Genomic DNA, 19,958 nt, shown 5'->3' on the forward strand with positions numbered 1-19,958 from the left:
AAGGGACGTGGCAATGTAGTTATTTTATTTATTTTTCATTTTATGCGTTTTTTATATAGCGCACAAAAGCGTACATAGTACAAGTAGAGGTATAGTACTGCATTAAATGGCAGACACTCAAACATAAGATCAAACGTTACGTAGGCAATGGTGGCACTTGTGCAAGTATCTAAAGCAAACAAAATAAAAGAGGTAGCTAATTTAGTTTATTTATTTACTAGCAGCCCATCCCGACGTTGTCCGGGTATGACTTGCTGCCGGCCAGTAGTATATTGTTTTGTAGGATTTCGTTTTGATAGCATTTCTTATCTGTGACAGGCCTGTGAAACGCTCCGATTCAAAGTGCACTGTGATGCACTTAAGAGTGCGCATTCAGTAGTGTGTGAACTCGAGTTTCCCTACTTTATTTTTCCTTGCAATATTATATAGCGCGAACTCGACAACATGGCATGAGCACAATTTACATTACAGAACACATTCATTTGTGGTAGGCACGGGGAGCCAAAGCAATTTGCCTGGAATCACAGGATGTTGACCTGATGCCGAGATTCGAACGTAGCTCCCCAGCTCTAAAGTTCGCAATTCTAGAACTTGTGGCGGAAGGTGTATCTAAAAGTGTATGTCGGTGCTGGCCATCAATGAGAGAGACCTGTGCATTTTTCAAATCGGTGGAGTATGTTGCTGGAGATGTGGGCCGCCGTGCCACCAATGTACTTACCGGGGTAGGGTAAACACCCATTATTCCGCAACTTTCTTTCCGCAGACCATCACTCCGCATACTTTCATTATGAAAGTACCATGACTCCGCAATGCCATTATAACGCATGGCATTAAATTTTTTATGCTTTTACCACGCATACATTTACAACGAATTTCGTTGTAAATGCATGAGTGGTAAAAGCATGTTTTTTAAAAATGTTTGGATAAGGCAAGTATGGGTATAGGGGTATATGTTTTGGGGTACTGAGGTATATGTTTTGGGGTGTTTGGGTATTTTAATGGTTCAGATATAGTTTTGGCTTATGGGGTACAGGGGTATTTTTAGGATTCAGGGCTAGGTTTGGGTTTTGGGGTATAGGGGTATTTTTAGGGTTCAGGGGTAGGTTTGGGTTTTGGGGTACAGGGGTATTTTAAGGGTTCAGGGCTAGGTTTGGGTTTTGGGGTACAGGGGTATTTTTAGGGTTCAGGGCTAGGTTTGGGTTTTGGGATACAGGGGTATTTTAGGGTTCTGGGCTAGGTTTGGGTTTTTGGGGTACAGGGGTATTTTTAGGGTTCAGGGGTAGGTTTGGGTTTTGGGGTACAGGGGTATTTTAAGGGTTCAGGGGTATGTTTGGGTTTTGAGGTACAGGGGTATTTATAGGGTTCAGGGCTAGGTTTTGGTTTTGGGGTACAGGGGTATTTTTAGGGTTCAGGGCTAGGTTTGGGTTTTGGGATACAGGGGTATTTTAGGGTTCTGGGCTAGGTTTGGGTTTTTGGGGTACAGGGGTATTTTTAGGGTTCAGGGGTAGGTTTGGGTTTTGGGGTACAGGGGTATTTTTAGGGTTCAGGGGTATGTTTGGGTTTTGAGGTACAGGGGTATTTATAGGGTTCAGGGCTAGGTTTTGGTTTTGGGGTACAGGGGTATTTTTAGGGTTTAGGGATAGGTTTGGGTTTTGGGGTACAGGGTAGATTTATAGGGTTAAGATGGGTTAGTGTTTAAGGGTCTTGGGGTATTTTATAGAGTAAGGGTGGGTTATGATTATGGGGTGCAGGGGTATTTAAAGTAGGGGTGGGCGGAATTGGCGAGAACTTGGTACAATAAATCCGCAATATTTCGTTCCGTCAGATTTCCAATTATTAAAACAGAAACCTCATATATTCAAGGTAAAATAACAAGGGGCAGATTTATGAGGCCGTTGCGCCTCTTTGCGCCGCAATTGCGTCACTTTATTTGACGCAACTGCGGCGCAAACAATGCGCCCTATTTACAACGTGACACATCTAGGAGATGCGTCACGTTGTAAAGCACTGCACCATAAGGAGGCGTTCCTGAGCAGGGGGGGGGGCGTTCCTGCGCAGGAACGCCTCCTGAAAGTGGCTGAGTGAAATCTATGAGACCACTTTCAGGGCAATGCTGCATCAAAACCCTGCGCCTGCTTGAAGCAGGCGTAGGTCTTGACGCAGCATTGTGCAGAATGTGTACCCCCGACCCTTGCTGGAGCTGCGTCGCGCTTGCGACGCAACTCCAGCAATGCGCCATATTTCCGGCACAGATGCGTCACGCATCTGTGCCGTTTTTGCAGCATGGTGCGCCACATTATAAATGCGGCGAACCATGGGTGGCGTAGCTGTGGCGCATTGTGGCGCACGTTAACTGGCGCATCTCTCGGGATGCGCCAGTTAACATAAATCTGTCCCCAAGTATTTCTACATGCTAAAATGCATATAGTCATTTCACAAAAGTGAAATTAGCTTCCAGCAAGCAGTGAGAGAGGTGATGATTTTGAGATCAAGCCCCTGCAAACCATTATGGGACGACGTTAGCAGTGGGAAGTGAATATTATAGTATCCAAATAATTCTACAAAGAGCTGCAGTTCACCTCGTTCTCCCCAGTTGTCCCCAAGAGGCAAATGCAATAGCATTTAAAATATTATACATCAAGCTGCAGTTCACCTCATGGTCCCTAGATGTCCCTGATGAGGCAAATGCAGTAGCATTTACAATATTACACATCAAGCTGCAGTTCACCTCATGTCCCTAGATGTCCCTGATGATGCAAATGCAATAGCATTTAAAATATTATATATCAAGCTGCAGTTCACCTCGCCATCCCTAGATGTCCCTGATGAGGCAAATGCAATAGCATTTAAAATATTATACATCAAGCTGCAGTTCACCTCGTCGTCCCAAGATGTCCCTGATGAGTAAAATTCAAAAACATTGAAACCCTTTCATGAATGCTAAAAATTATGCTAAGCTTATCCCATAATGCTTTGCAGGGCCTTTTAGTTGTATTTTTGCCCATAACTGTGCTTGAGGTGGTTCTAAGAGAATGGGACCTCCACTGAATTACTATTTAAAGGGAGCAGGAATGTATAGAACCTGGGAAGAAAAAACAACACTCGTGACGGAATGCCCCCAGCGATTGTCACGCCCCCAGCACACACCCACAGCACAATGCAGACACGCCCACAAGGGACTACTTTGCTGGCACGGTTCTTTTACATTTTAAATGTATATGGTGGGCGTCTGCATAGCCTATGTCCTTCTGCTGTAACTGCCCTTTCCAACGCTGTATTAGGTGTTGTGATTGGTGCTGTGGTTCCCGAGTTTACCTGGCCAAAAGGTGCAAGTTCTCTCTTTATAATAGAAGTATAGATTTATTTATGCATTTTTATATAGCGCGGACTTTACCCGAAGGTGTCAGAGCGCTTCACAAAAGGAACAGAAATGAAACATAATGAGAAACATTACAAAAGAACAGATTACAAAAGCATATGGCCGAGATACCCGCCACCCCCTCTCAACACAATCAATCCCCAAAAGGAGGGAAACCGGAAACAGTTCTTGAAGTTTTTTGGAAGTGGGATGGAGTGACCATCCCGGCCGTATTTATTAAAACAAAATTAAAACATTAAACGTTTCATGTTATGTACAATTTCATTACCATATTACGATGTTTGGCTAACCTTAACAGATTCTCTAATACAGAGGTTCTCCTAGCCGAACTAGCATCCTACAAGACATTTCTTGACATATTGAAATTGTACAACCTAACGTTTAAGGGCCAACGGCAAGATCATAACCGGTGTCAAGATCCCTAACCAGACTTACCCCTCCCACTTGGGCTGGGCGACAGCACGGAGGCGTACCTCAAGTGCAACTATTACCAATTTCCCTTGACTTGACGGGGGCACCTAAAGACTCGACGCCAGTTAAAGGTCGTTCGAATACTCGTGTGAGGTATCTAGAAGGTACCGTAGACCTTATCCCAACCCCACACAACTTACCGCATCTGCCGTCGCAGATGTCACTGGCCCCGGGAAATTCCCCAGGAGGGGGCTGTAACCCCTCCTACAAAGGAAGGGGCCTTGACCGCCTTTCCTTTACTTCCGGCGACCCATCCTTAGAAGGGACCGCCTCCCCATTGAGGGGCCAATGGCCACCTCTCCCGAGCGCTCCCATCCGTGTTGGGTGACGCCCACTCATAGGGATCTACTAATTAGTGCTCACCGATCATGACCTTACCGCCTACCAAAATAAATACGACAGTGCAAATTAACCTACGAATACATTGGCCACTATGACCGAAAGAGCATGCATTAAAATTCAACATTACACTGAATATCTTTAATGGAAAACATACTCAAAGCAACCATTCTTTATTAACTCATCAACATGGCACTACAACCTGTATACGAAAACCGAAGCAAAAATTAATCAACTTTATTATACACAACTGGCTGTCTTCAGGGGCTGGTGGGTGGGTCAAAATTGGCTCTTCGTTCTGTCCCGAGCTCACGTGCAGCGAGGAGGTGCAGCTTCAGAGCACAAGAACAAGAGGATGTCTTCTGGTCTTGCGTCCCTTTTTATCCGTCTTCAGGGCGGGCGTATACCCGCCCCTGCCTGCCCCGAGGGCGTGGCTGGCTGCGTCGGTGTCTAGGCCAGCCCACTCTAGGGCGGGAACGAGCGCGCCCCAGCTACGCCGCTTCGGGCATACCAGCTGAGGCGCGCCTCCCGCCCAAAAATGGCTTCCCGGGGGGATCGAGGCACTCGGCCATACGTTCGGGGGGACCGAGTTGGTCGCCCCTTTCCATATGGCCGAGATACCCGCCACCCCCTCTCAACACAATCAATCCCCAAAAGGAGGGAAACCGGAAACAGTTCTTGAAGTTTTTTGGAAGTGGGATGGAGTGACCATCCCGGCCGTATTTATTAAAACAAAATTAAAACATTAAACGTTTCATGTTATGTACAATTTCATTACCATATTACGATGTTTGGCTAACCTTAACAGATTCTCTAATACAGAGGTTCTCCTAGCCGAACTAGCATCCTACAAGACATTTCTTGACATATTGAAATTGTACAACCTAACGTTTAAGGGCCAACGGCAAGATCATAACCGGTGTCAAGATCCCTAACCAGACTTACCCCTCCCACTTGGGCTGGGCGACAGCACGGAGGCGTACCTCAAGTGCAACTATTACCAATTTCCCTTGACTTGACGGGGGCACCTAAAGACTCGACGCCAGTTAAAGGTCGTTCGAATACTCGTGTGAGGTATCTAGAAGGTACCGTAGACCTTATCCCAACCCCACACAACTTACCGCATCTGCCGTCGCAGATGTCACTGGCCCCGGGAAATTCCCCAGGAGGGGGCTGTAACCCCTCCTACAAAGGAAGGGGCCTTGACCGCCTTTCCTTTACTTCCGGCGACCCATCCTTAGAAGGGACCGCCTCCCCATTGAGGGGCCAATGGCCACCTCTCCCGAGCGCTCCCATCCGTGTTGGGTGACGCCCACTCATAGGGATCTACTAATTAGTGCTCACCGATCATGACCTTACCGCCACAGGCCCGGATAGTTGACCGGCTATCCGGGCCCCCCACAAAACTCCTAGCTAAAGGTCATGTTCCAACGTTTTTAACCATGCTAAGAAGTCTCCTATGAGTAACTCATTTCCCACCCGAGACAAATGCACACCATCCCCCAGATACATACTGTCATCATTAATACAACCGTGCGAGATAGAATGCAATGTCCTGGAACGAAACAACCTACCCATTTTGTTATTAAGTTTTCTAACAGAATGGTTCAAAGCAGGGATCGAAATAGCCCCCCGCCACACTTTTCGTGGGATCATATGAGACCACGCAATTATGCACCCCGGAACTTTCCTCGCCAACCAACTTACAGTGGAAAGCATTGCCTCCAGGAGAAGTCGTCTACCGGTGGTGACCAAATCATTGCCCCCTAAATGTACTATGACTATAGACGGCGGTGACCTCGTCCGCCCTAACAAACCCTCAAAGAATGCCTGAAACTGGTCAATACAGAGACCGCCCCTTCCGTAGAAGGACATCCTGTACCCGTATTCCCCAGCTACGTGAATCATGTCACCTGCTTCGAATACGTCTGCGGCACGCCTCACGTATGAGTGGCCCACGACCCACACCTCCTTTCTCACAGCCGGTGATGTCTGACCGCTGGCCCGGTGTTGGGTCGACTGCATAGTCCGCCCCGCCTCGAAGGCTTGCGTAACTGAAAACCAAACAAAAGACAAGAAGCGTGAGTACATTATTACAGCTTCACAACATGTGCAACCGCACATACCTCTTATAACAATTGGAGGACCAACGCCCCACTCGTTTTACTTGTTCCACATTAAGACCCCTGGCTGTAGCTTCAGTGGCAGCCCCTATCCGAAAGGAATGGGTCCCAAACTCACCCGGGTCCAAGCCCGCTGCGGTAATTGACATCGCGAGCACCCGCTGAAACTGAAACTTCGTCAGTGGGGTGGCGTCCGCGTGTCTCAACAATGTCCCCCCCCATGGTGCCACCCTTCGTGCTAGGTAATCTTCTAAACACTTCACCGGACACATGGAAGACCCTGGAATCCTGCGAATGACTATGCAGTCTCCCACCCCACTTTGATCGGTTTTTGACTTGACAAAGGATACAGTCATAGTCTCACCCCTGATCTGAACGTGTTCCCGGCACAAACCCCCCGCCACATCCCGCTTGCTCCTTGCAACCAGCTCACTTATTAAATAGCCCCGTGAAATGCAAGCGTAAAAGCAGCTCGGAACAAACAGGCCTCGAACTGAGACGAGCATATGGCGGGGAGTGTGGCCAGCAACTGGGACAACCTATCCAGACCTATCGGGCGCCTCTCATCTACTCTGCGACCCTCAAGGCGTTGCCACCCACGCAGCGCTTTCTGTACCACAAAAGACGCTGTCGGGTCCTGGATATTATGAGCCCTGGCAACAAAGGAGATGGCAGCACGATGCCTCTGGGCTGTAGCCACCGACTTCCCAGCCTTACGCAAGGACATCAGAAAATGTACTACCCAATCCTCATGCCCCCAAAGTCCCCCTCTCTCAGTCCCCAAAAAGGCTAAATAAGCCCGAAACGCCCCTTCGTATGCCTTCCTCGTCCTTGGTGCTAGACTCTCTCCCACGAGGTAACGAAGTTCGGGGCACCGAGAGACCAGAGAGCTTCGGGAAAGGGTGCTGGCTCTGGGTCCGCTGAGGGAAGGAAACCCGAGAAAGCCTGCATTTGAAAACGAGACAGTGCATCAGCAGCCTGATTCATCACCCCTGGGACATGTTTTGCTCTGAATACCACGTTCAGTTGCATACACAGTAAGACAATTTCTTTAAGCAGCCTTAAAATCATTTTACAACGTGCTGCCTGACTATTGATGCATTCTACAACGGTCATATTGTCAGACCAAAATATGACAGAGTGATTTTTGAATCCATCGGGCCAGGTTCTGAGGGCCACCAAAATGGGAAACAGCTCAAGGAAAGCAATATTACTCGTCAGCCCCTCTTCGTGCCACCATGTTGGCCACTTTTGTGCCGACCATTTTGTGCCGAAGATGGCGCCGAAACCCATGCTTCCCGCTGAATCCGTCCATAGAGCAAGCTCTTCAGAGGACAAGGCCGGTTTGTTCCAGACGACTCGACCATTGAAATCCGCCAAAAATGCTAACCAAATACGCATGTCTTGGCGGACCTCGGCCGATAACCTCGTGCGATGGTGACCCTCCTTTAGGCCGACCATCGCCTGTGCAATCGAACGGGAGAAGGGGCGGGCCATCGGGATCACCCTTAAGGCAAAATTCAACTTCCCCACCAATTGCTGCAATTGATGCAGCGTAACTTTAGATGCAGTAATACACATTTGCAGGGCTGTCCTGAATTTCGACACTTTGGGAGCTGGTAAACGAAAACAACCCTCACTAGAGTCCAACTCGATCCCGAGAAACTCGAGGCAAGTCGTGGGACCCACAGTTTTACCTGGTGCCAATGGCACGCCAAATTGATTCATTAAAACACAAAATTCAGTCAAGGCCCGGGCACATTCATCATCCCCAGCGGCCCCAAGGAACAGAAAGTCATCGAGGTAATGCATCACATTCCGAAAACCTGTTTTCTTCGTGTAAACCCATTGTAGAAAACTACTGAATTTCTCGAAATATGCACAAGATATAGAGCACCCCATCGGCATACACCTATCCATGTAATACAAACCTTGAAACATGAATCCCAAAAGACGTTGGTCTTCCGGGTATACCGGGAGCAAACGGAACGCTGACTCGATATCTGATTTCGCCATCAGCGTCCCGGGCCCCAGGCGATTCAAAATGGCTACGGCCTCATCGAATGATGCGTACCGCACCGAACACATTTCTGGATCAATTGCATCGTTTACAGAAAGGCCATGAGGAGCTGATAAATTGTGAATCAATCGAAACTCACCCGGGTCCTTCTTGGGGACCACCCCTAAAGGAGAACAAACAAAGTTCGGTACCGGGGGAACACGAAAAGGGCCGGCAACCCGACCTCGGGTAACCTCTTTCCGGATCTTATCCTGTACTACAGTCGTATGCTGCAAGACGGAAAGTTGATTTTTGCACGTCCCGACACCCTGAAAGTTCCCCACCGGGATGCGGAAACCATATGAAAAACCGTTTCGTAGCACCCCAGCAGAAGTACGATCTGGGTATTCGCTGAGCCAGGGAATCATCGCCAGGGTATCAATCGGGGTTGGTAAAGGCGCCCCTCGGACTATATTAGACCTGTTTAGCGCCTCCTCTACCCCCATTTTCACCCGATTTGGCTCTGCACGAGGACTCAGGATGGGGTGCCCCACAACCACTACATTCGTGTTTGAATTTACAAGATCCCGGGGGCCTAGTACATTTACTTCTGTTGAAATTGAAACAGAAACCCCTCTTCCCTGTATTGCCGGCGGGTCTCGGGTAATCGTCTGTACCCGTACCCGACCGAAAGGGCGTCCCCCCATTTTGGCGGGAGGACTCACCAACAGTACTCCCCACCAACGGCACTTTCAACATCCCCGACTCTTTCATTTTATTCCATGTCAAAGAATCGTAACAGTCCCAGGTTAAACTTTTGTTATGCTCCATCGCTTTCCTGAAAAGGTTGTCATAACAGAACCATTGGTTACCTTGGTGCGATGTCGAGTACCCCATAATTCGTGACTGATATACTGGAAATTCAGGGAGCAAGTCAGGCCTACGTTCCCCCAAAATTGACGTAAAAATTCCCCAAGCATTACCCCAGTTACCAATATTCTCATTCACTTTAAAGGCGGCCATTTTGGCGCGCCAAACACTCGGATGCATCAGATCCTTTTGACCCTTAACAGTTTCGACCTCATAGTGATCAACGAGCAGGGAGAAAATGTTAACGTATTCCCCCGCCCAAATCTTTTCCTTTATTGGCAAAGGAACATGTTGCCCCAATTTTTCTCTACGAGAGGGTGTTGACTCATCCCTTGCAATCGGCAATGGCCGCTTACCTGCACCGGACGCTGCTTCGGCCCCTCGTGGCTTGTCTATCACCGCATCCGGCGCGGGCACCTTGGCTGCATCACGTTTCTCGCGCAACTGTTTCATGAGTGCTTGCGCTTCGGCAGCCGTGGCGCCCTCTGTACTGTCCCCCAACCACGCTGCTAGCTGTGCCGCCAACTCGGGAGGCATACCCTCAGCAGATGTCGGGGTGACTACGACCGGGATCGGATTCCCTTCCTGCGGTACCGGGGCCGGTACCGGGGCTGGCGGCTCGAGCGGGGAACAGGGAACCGGGACGTCTCCCCCGACCGGCCCCCTTCTCGGCCTCTTAGGCCTCCCTCAGGCTGGTGGACGCCCCGATCCCTCCTCGCCGTCTCGCCCCGCCAACTGTTTCTTTATTTCGGACATTTCCTTCATGAGGGCCCGAACCATCTGGTCAGTCGACATTCTCTTGGCGCCTTTCTTGGGCATCTTTCAGACGAAATATCTAGAAGACAAAAGAAAGATTAAAACGCTCAAAATTGGCTCTTCGTTCTGTCCCGAGCTCACGTGCAGCGAGGAGGTGCAGCTTCAGAGCACAAGAACAAGAGGATGTCTTCTGGTCTTGCGTCCCTTTTTATCCGTCTTCAGGGCGGGCGTATACCCGCCCCTGCCTGCCCCGAGGGCGTGGCTGGCTGCGTCGGTGTCTAGGCCAGCCCACTCTAGGGCGGGAACGAGCGCGCCCCAGCTACGCCGCTTCGGGCATACCAGCTGAGGCGCGCCTCCCGCCCAAAAATGGCTTCCCGGGGGGATCGAGGCACTCGGCCATACGTTCGGGGGGACCGAGTTGGTCGCCCCTTTCCATACGTTACGTTACATAAGGTAAAAGTGACAATTGTGAGCAAACAAAATACGCGAGGTAGTAAAAATTGTGAGCAACCAAAAATACATGAGGTAGTAAAGGTAATGGTGACAATTGTGAGCAAACAAAATACATGAGGTAGTAGAAATTGTGAGCAACCAAAAACATGAGGTAGTAAAAAGTGCACAAGAGGAAAAAGTGACAAGTGTGCAGTTACAAGAGAAAACAAAGTGGAATTTGAGGTATAATACTGCAATAAGTATATAATAACTCCGGCACAAGAACAAGCGTTACATAGGCAAAGGTGGCGCTTGTGCAAGTATCAAAGGTAAAAACATGTGAGAGGTAGCAAACCGTGTGTTACAAGGGCAAAGTGGTGTGTGCATGTTACAAAAGGGCACCAAACACAAGTACATGGAAAATACTGCAAAAAGGCAGCCACTCCAACCCCAGGAATACACTGGGAAGGCACTTCCATGGTCATGGAAAGTAGAGCATCAGTAGTGGGAAGTCTTCCTCCAAATAACACGAGGACATGAATTACTGTTGGAGGTGTCTCTGGAGGAGGAGAACTTTGAGGTCCCTTTTGAAGGCCTGGGAGGAGGCGGTGGTCCGGAGCTGAGGCGGAAAGGAGTTCCAGATTCTCACTGCGTTGCCTGAAAAGGATTGGGCCATTCTCTCCTTCTTGAAAGTGGGAAGTTCAAGCAGTAGATTCTCCGCATTGCGTGAGGGTCTAGAGCCTCCAGAGAGTTTCAGTTTATTCGCCAGGCAGCGAGGAGAGGAGGAGTGCAAGGCTTTGTGGGTGATACAAGCGGTCTTGTAGATAGCTCTAGCCTTGATGGGAAGCCAGCGGAGGGTGGATAACATCGGTGTGATGTGATCGCTTCTTTCGGCCCCATAAATGAAGCGAGCTGCTGAATGGAAAACAGACTTAAGTGGGGACAGGTGAGATTTGGGGAGGCCTGTAAGAAGAGAATTGCAGTAGTCTAGTCTGTAGAGGACCAGCGATTGCACCAGGGTTATCAGGTCCTGCTCCGGGAAGAAGCGACGGATTCCCCAAAGAAGGCGCAGATGGTAACGAGCAGATTTTGCAATAGAATTGATGTGAGGAGTTAGAATGAGTTTTTTGTCTAGAATGACACCAAGGGATTTTGCGCTGTTGACAATGATGAGTTTATTGTTTAGTAGATTCATCTGATCCATCCACGATTGAACCGGGGGAGGAGAGAGTGAGGAGGAGAAGAGGAGGAATTCAGTTTTGGAGGGATTCAGAATCAGTTGATGAGTTGACATCCAGTTTTGGATGGAGTCCAGAGTAGAGCTTAGGATGGAGAGATCATGAGAGGAGGCAACCTTGAGGTAGAGTTGAGTGTCGTCTGCATAGAGATGATAGTGAATCCCGGATTTGTTTAGGAGGTTTCCCAGTGGTTCTAAGTAGAGATTGAACAATGTGGGTGCAAGTATAGAGCCTTGAGGAACACCCTGACCTACCGCCATAGGAGAAGAAAGACTGTTCGCTATTTGGATCATTTGGGATCTGTCAGAGTGGAAGGATGCAAACCATTTAAGCACAGTGCCCTCCATGCCCATTCTCTGTTGAAGGATATTGAGGAGGGTGTTGTGATTGACAGTGTCAAAGGCTGCAGAAAGGTCAAGAAGAATTAGAAGTCAGGACCCCCCCGAATCGAGTATCCTCAGCGCGTCATCAACCACTTGCAGTAGGGCTGTTTCAGTGCTGCAGTTTTGGATGAAGCCGGACTGGCAATTGTCAAGAAGATCATTGTCCTTGATATGACAAGAGAGTTGTTTTGCTACACAACTTTCTGTGATCTTCGCAAGAAAGGGAAGGTTAGTGATGAGCGGAAGTTGTTGAGGTCCTTCGCATCAGCAGTGGGCTTTTTAAGCAGAGGGGTGACCTGCCCAGTTTTGAAGGAGACAGAAAGGGAGCCTTGCCAGAGGGGGAGGTTGATCAGAGTGGTCCAATAGGAAAGGGAATGGGTATAGAAGTGAAAGGCAATGGCACTGGGGATAGGGTCGAGAGAATGGTTGGAGGGCTTTGTTTGCACTTGAGAAGGGCATCTTCAGATATGGGGTCAAAGCTCTGTCAAATGGCTAAGGATTTGCGCTCCTCTGGAGGTGTAGGATGAGCGACCTGATCCACAAATGATTTCACTTTTTCATCGAAGAAAATAGCGAAATCCGCTGCTCTCTTTGTAGAATCCTCCACCTCGGAGGATGGGGGAGAACAGCTCGGAATCTTGATGAGATCGAATACTTTTTTGGGTCTATTTTTGGCGAAGTCAAGGAGGGTTTTGAAGTGCGCCGCTTTCTCAAGGAAGATATGCTTGTGGTACTTGGATCTTGCTGTGCGAAGCATGCTGTGCGAAGCATGGCTAAATTGTCTGTGGAGGGCACTTGCCTCCATTGCTTTTCCAGGAATCTTAGCTGCTTCCTTTCCTCATAAAGGGATTTGTTGAACCAAGGTGCTGAGGGAGTGGGCCTTATCCTTTTGCTTTTGAGTGGAGCGACGTTATTAATTTCAGCTGCAAGAACTGTGAGGCATTGGGAGGTGAGATCATCAACAGCTATGTTCGGGTCTAGCCTTGGAAGTGATAGCAATGCGGATTCACAGAGGGGACCGACATCAATATTTTTGGCATCCCGGAACCAGGAGATGGCCCTCTTGGGTTGGCCAAGAGTTATAGAGTGTGAGAGTTGAAGAGAGAATGCGATGAGGTGGTGGTCAGACCAATCTACATGGATTGGGGTAGTGGTAGAAAGCATGCCTGCTTTAGAAATAACAAGGTCCAGGATTGCGCCCTTAGAGTGGGTTGGTTCAATGCAGTGTTGGATAAGAACGTTTGTAGAGATTAAGGTGGCCAGAGAGTTTGCAGAGGAGTCTTGTGGTACGCCCCAGTGGAGATTGAAGTCACCCACGAAGGTCTGATTGTCACTTTGTGTGTATTGGTCGCTGATGAAGTCATTGAGATCTTCTATAAACGAAGGGCCACTACGAGGCGGGCGGTAAATGATATGGAATCTGAGCGGTGAACAGTGTTTCAATTGAAGCTCAAGAGAAAGGCATTCAAAGGTGAGGGAGGAACTGTTTGGAGAAGCCTTAAGTTGGAGGGCGTTTCTAAAGATGACTGCAACACCTCCCCCCGTGTTGTCAGTTCTGTCATTCCTAAATATGGAATAACCTGTGGGTAATAGGAGATCAAACATAGAGTGAGAGGTATCTTTGAACCAGGTCTCAGTGAGGAAGAGCATGTCAAGTTTGTGAAGGGTGATAGTATCAGAGATTTAAAGTTTGTGTTTTACTGCAGATCTGCAGTTGTGAAGCATACAGTGCAGCTCTGTCAAGACTGTTTTGGTGACGGGGGCACTTGGGCTCTGAAGGGTGATCGGGATATTGTACTTATGTGGGGGTGCTCGGGAAGGTTTAGGTGGATGCTTTGTTCTAACAGACGTGATGGTCAGAATAGTGTAGATAGTGGGGTTGCTAGGGTATGTCTGTTGAAGAAGGGTGGCGTTCAAGGGCTTGTGTGAGTTAACGACGTTTGCAGACGAGAGGTTGAGCTTGGCTGTATTGGGGTGAAGGGGCGAGTGTGTTACAGGAGAAAAGTGACGTGTGCATGTTACAAAAAAGTATCAAACACAAGAGTGTGGCTTAAAAACACTGCATAAGACAAATTCAGGTCTGCCAAGTGTCATGCATCAGGTGTGACTCTACCGTTCCGCATCACCGCACTGAAATGCATTGTCACGCATTTTAATGCTGTCTCTCTGCTGTACCAGCACCGAAGTATTGGCCACACCAGGCTGCTAGTGTGAGGGCCTGTGACCTGCGCCAGCTCTGCTCCTCCCCGCAGACTTGCATGCACGGGCGCTGCCACCAGAACTGCATAGCTGGCAAGGTTTCAGATTGCAATGTGTGAAATTTTCATAATTCCATTGTGATTATGAGTGACATTTCAGCGCCTATGAGTGACACTATCTTGCAAGCAATGAAGATCAGAGGTACATATAAATATCAGAGATTCTACCCATTTGAGCAATGAGAAACTCTTAAGAACATCTTAGAACTGCTGCACGGCACCAGAAATGTAAGGGTACTTCCCAGAGACACACTGTGTGACTGCAGGCTGGTAGCCACTGCTGCTGCTCAGAAGATCTGTCATGACTGCACAGTAGCCTAAAAAGCACCTTTTATAGCATGGTTCAGCACACAAATAATAATAGTCACTGCTTTCATTTACTCACGAGGAAGTGCCACTCGTAGTGTTACACAATGAAAACATATACATTTCACACATAAGCAATTATAAAAATTGGCAACTATGTAAAGTTGTATGTAAGAATCGTTTTTTACCCTTTACAAAATGATAGAATGAGAACACAAGGCTGATATTTTTCTCAGGGGTGGGAGACAGAGATGCAGAAGGGTTAGGGTTGTGAGGATAGTTTCAATAACATGATGCCCTTGCTATAAAATGTGCTTTTTAGGCTAGTGTGCAGTCATGACAGATCTTCTGAGCAGCAGCAGTGGCTGCCAGCCTGCAGTCACACAGTGTGTCTCTGGGAAGTACCCTTACATTTCTGGTGCCGTGCAGCAGTTCTAAGATGTTCTTAAGAGTTTCTCATTGCTCACATGGGTAGAATTGTAGTGTAGTTCCTATATTCCCAATAGGCTCTGCGCATTGGAATAATAAACGATAGTTTAGACGTAGGACTGAAGTCGACTAGGTCTCTATTGAATATATTAGACTTAATTGTGAATGCCAGCTAGCTCAGAGGTCACTAGAAACGTTCTCGAATACACAAGAAGGGATTAGTTTCTGACTACCATATAAGTAAGTAAAATATCTTTATTCGATTGTTTGCATGTAACAATCATAAAAGTACATATCATAAACATTAGTCACAAGGTACAGTTTGTGCGAAAAATAAAATATGTTACCACATCAACATGAGCATGGGCACAAGCGGAAATTTCAATTTTGTAGTTTAAAAACAGTAGAAAATATACAATGTTAAAAAGAAGAATCACATCGGAAATAGAGTTGATTAACCTTCCATGCTTTTCCTGTATTTAAGTGCAAGTTTTAAAAAACTACATAAAAACAGGGTGCTGTCGCTATTTAGCATTTGGAGGTAATAAAGTGCTGGTCTGTATTGTGCAAAATGGAGCCGTTGTAGTAGAGGTTTTAAAAACAATTTACGAGGGACTATATAATATGAGCAAAAGAATAAAAAGTGTGCCAGATCTTGTGGAGACTTGTTGTCGCAGCCACAAGCTGGCAACACTTGGCCCCTGTGTGCCCCACTTGGTACAGCTAGCAAGAGGTGGAACATGTCAAATCGGAACCTTGTGAGCAAAAAGCGTTCGTGTCCCGACAAGGGCCAGACTAGGTAGGGTTCTATATGGAGGGTCGTTTTGGTGAGAGCGTGCAATCTCACACTGTTTTTCGCATACTCTCTTTCCTCCCTTGCTAAGTACCTAGTTGTCATAAAGGTATTCTTCACGAAAATGACATCAGATTTGGTTATATTCTCTGGGACTAGAAAGAGGTCAGGCCGGCCTAATTCAGAGAGGCATCTTTTAATATATTTTAACCACGGGATCTTGTACTTCCCTTCCCACTCTAAAGCCTCTTGCAGGATGTTTCTAGTGAGGGGTATATCTGGATTTAGCCAGCTGTTTAGCCAGCATAGCAGGGGGTTTACCGCAATCCTATCACTTAGATAAGGCATACCTAATTCTGTGTGGACAGAGAAGTTTGCCGCACCCCTAGGGAGCCTTAGAACTTGCTTCAAAAAGTTGTTTTCGGTGACCTCAAGGGCATCTATAGATTCAGAACCCCATATTTCACTCCCATAGCATGCGACTGCAATGCTTTTAGCTTGGTATAACTTCAGAACAGCGGCCACTGGGCTATTTCCCATTTTCTTAGCAAAATCCATTATACCTGCGTTTACACGCACTATCTCGCCCTTTTTCTTTTGTATTGCAGGTGCCCAGGTTAGTTTGTGGTCAAAAAGGACACCAAGATACGAGAAAGTCCTAGTTGTCGGTATTTTTTCGTTGTTAACAGAATGGGGGTAACTTTTTTTGGGGCCTGAGCCGGTCATCATGGTGAAAGATTTCGAATTATTAATGCTCAGACCACGGGAATTCATAAATACAAAAAAAGAATCAAGCAGAGTTTGAAGGCCGATCGCTGTTCTAGAGATTAGGACGGCGTCGTCAGCATATAGCAAGACGGGCACGCCCTTCCTCCCTATGTATGGGTAGTCTGCACCGGTTTTTAGAAGGTGTTCCTCCAGGTCGTTAATATAAAGATTAAAAAGAAACGGGGCTAGGATGCACCCTTGTCTAACCCCGCGGCTTATCCTGAAGTCCCTAGTTACTTTCATATCCTGTGTGAGGCGAACATTTGCTCTGGTGTCCGAATGTAAAGCTGATAAAAAGTTTATGAGATTTTGCTCCACACCCATTTTTTGCATGACCTCCCAGAGCCTACCTCTGTCGACACAGTCGAAAGCGGATGATAAATCCATAAAGGCCATGTGGATAGACCCTTTTCTGGCCAGGGTGTATTTGCCGTTTATTAGATACAAGTTCAGACATTGCGCTATCGTGGAATGGCCTGGTCTAAACCCGTATTGGATGGGTGACAGAATGTTTTTTTCCTTGGCCCAGTGTACTAGCCTATTTAAAATAATACCCCCCACCACCTTGGCAATTGAGTTGATCAATGATATTGGCCTATAACATGTTACACTTCTACGATCCCCTTTCTTGAATACAGGCACTATGGTCGAGGACCCCCATGATTTCGGGCAACCTTTGGAGATCCCGGCGTTTATTACTGCAGTGAGGACTGGTGCCCATAGCTGAGTGTCTGATTTAAAAAGGTCAGGGGGAAGACCATCAGGGCCTGGTGCTTTGTTGCTAGTCAGGCCCTGGATACCCTTTACTACCTCCCCCACTGTAAAACACAATAATTCTTCGTCAGAGGTATTCAAATCTATGTCCGCTTGTGCATCGTCACTTTGGAAAATTGTTCTAAAATGAGTTAACCACTCATCCTCGGGTATGTTTGTCCCGATCACAGAGTTACTGGGGTCATCGAACAGGGGCTGATTTATAATATTCCAGAACTTGGAACTATTTCCCAGAATTGCTGGATCGCTCAGAGAATCCCAAATGCTTGCCTTCACTTCTTTCTTTCGGGCTGCTAGAGATGTCTTGTAGATGTTTCTCAGTTCTTTTACAAGGATAGGATCTCTGGGGTTGGCCTTTAGTGCTTTTTTTAAGTTTCGTCCGGCCTTTGAGCAAGCTTGGTCAAACCATTTCGGGTGGGGTTCATGATGTCCCTTCGCTGGTATAGTTAACAGTTCACCAATTCTGTCTACCACAACTGAGAAGGCAGTTAAGGTCACTTCAGGTAAGGTGGTGGAAGAGGCACAAAGTGCGAGTTCTTTGCCGCAGCTGTTATTAATTGAGTTATACAGGGTGACACTGTCGACTTTTGACCACTTCAAACGACGATTTCCATTTATTGGCTTTAAACGGCCACAATCTTTCCTGGGCTTTCGAAGTTCGAAGATACCTCCTCTGATTTTCATGGAGATGGGATTATGGTCACTAAACAAGCTTGTTTGAATTTCAAAGTCAGTTACTAGATCAGCGAGGTCTCTTGAAAGGAGAATGTGATCTATATAAGTACCGTTTCTAGGACCTTTATACGTGGGGACGTCAAAAATGTAAGAATCCTCTGCTATGGTCATTGCAACTGTCAGGTTCCTGTCATCAATTAAGTTGTTAACATGGGTACCTCGTGGCGAATGATCAAAGTGGAATCCAGATCTGTTATTGCATCCTAAAAGTCCAATTGGTGTTTCTGCAGGGTTACCACATGGATGCGTATTAAGGTCTCCAGCAATGATGGTGCTGCGGGGCAGACTTGATGCTTTAACTTTAAGGGAGTTATGTAGATGAAGAATGTTGCACTCCCTATTTGATGATACAGCGTTATAGAAGTTAATAAGGGTCAATGCCCTTTTGCCCCTCCTGAGTACCAGAATTTGAATATGTCTGTTGTTGGATTCCCTTTGTGAGACCTGACAGATGAGTGCGAGGCTAACGTAAACTGCCAAGCTCCCCTTTGATCTTCCACTGTTCGATGGAATTGCTGGTAGGAAAAAGCTTTGGAAGCCTTCGATATGGACATTTACGTCTTTCAGCCATGTTTCTTGGAAACACAAGATGGTATAGTCTTTTATATATGATACCCATGTTGGATCCTTTACCTTGGAGGCCAGGCCTGCGACGTTCCAGGACAAAAGTTTTATGGGGCTTGGTGATGTGTCATTTAGGCTTACATCCTGGGCGTTGGTTATAGGTGGTGGTGTCACTTGATTCCCTTGGTCAATTATTGTATCTGCTTGTGTATCAGTGCTGGGTAGAGAGTTTACAGCACCGATGATACCGCAATGGACTTGAGTAGGCAGATGTGAGGGACTGGGCTCATGCGGGGGCAGTGTGCTCTCTGCCTGATTTGCTAAAGAAGCTGCCTCGTGTATTTCAACTAACCCTGGAGTGGAATTATTTGTACACTCTAGTATAGTACTCACTGGATTATTGGGAGCTGTTTCTATGCGTAAAGACTCTGAGTGTATAGGAAGGGGGATTAGGGGTACAGTATGTCAATCGATCTCATCCAGATAATCTGGGGCATAAAGCGTATCATATCTGTTTGAGACAGGGACCCCATAGTGCATGTTTAACTGTTGTGGATGTTGATAATGCTGAAACTGTGGGCGGGGTAGAAACTCCCTTCTCTCCTGATGGTATGAACGATGTCTATTTTGCCTGTTAAGCCATAAGGGGTCATTCCTCTGGTTAGTGTGGTCCAGCGGGGTAGACGGTTCATACATCCAAGGAGTGTCCCTAGCTAGGTGGTACGCCATTTGCTCAGGTGGCCCCCCCTGTCCATGACTACCATATAACATGACAACTTTGTTCCCCAAGAATAAGGAATATATCGAGACGGGCGTTTTATTTATTTATTTATTTATTTGGTTTCTTGTAAAGCGGAGGAATTCGATCTCCGAAGAGATATCTCCGCGCTGTGTTGTACTGAAGATAAGTGGGAGCAGGAGGATTGTGTGACTTAACTAGGGTTGCTGGGTGGGAAACAGATACGTTTTCAGATATTTTCTGAAGGTAGCAAGATTGGAGTTCTGTCTTATGAAAGGGGGTAATGAGTTCCATAGAGTAGGACCTCTGAATGCCAGGGCTCGGCCTCCCTGTCTTTCTCTTCTGATCCTAGGGATCTGCAGCAGGGCTTGATTTTCAGATCTTAAGGATCTACCTGGCTGATACAGTTGGAAGATTTCATTTAGGTACCTAGGGCCAGTACCGTACAAGCATTTGTGGATGGTACAACAAATCTTGAATAGCACTCTCTGGCGAATTGGGAGCCAGTGTAGCTTGCTCAGTAAAGGATGTGAGGGAGATCTCGCAGGGGCATTAAGAATCAATCTAGCAGCAGTGTTCTGAACAACCTGCAATCTCTTCAA

General features: G+C 47.2%; 1 protein-coding gene across 1 annotated transcript in view; it reads right to left on the reverse strand.

The window, feature by feature from the left end:
* Positions 1-19,958, reverse strand: part of HPDL (4-hydroxyphenylpyruvate dioxygenase like) — a 77,805-nt gene that overhangs the window by 41,844 nt on the left and 16,003 nt on the right. The window lies entirely within an intron of this gene.

This window comes from Lissotriton vulgaris, chromosome 1_1 (genome assembly GCF_964263255.1).
Source record: "Lissotriton vulgaris chromosome 1_1, aLisVul1.2, whole genome shotgun sequence".
Classification (NCBI taxonomy): Eukaryota; Metazoa; Chordata; class Amphibia; order Caudata; family Salamandridae; genus Lissotriton; species Lissotriton vulgaris.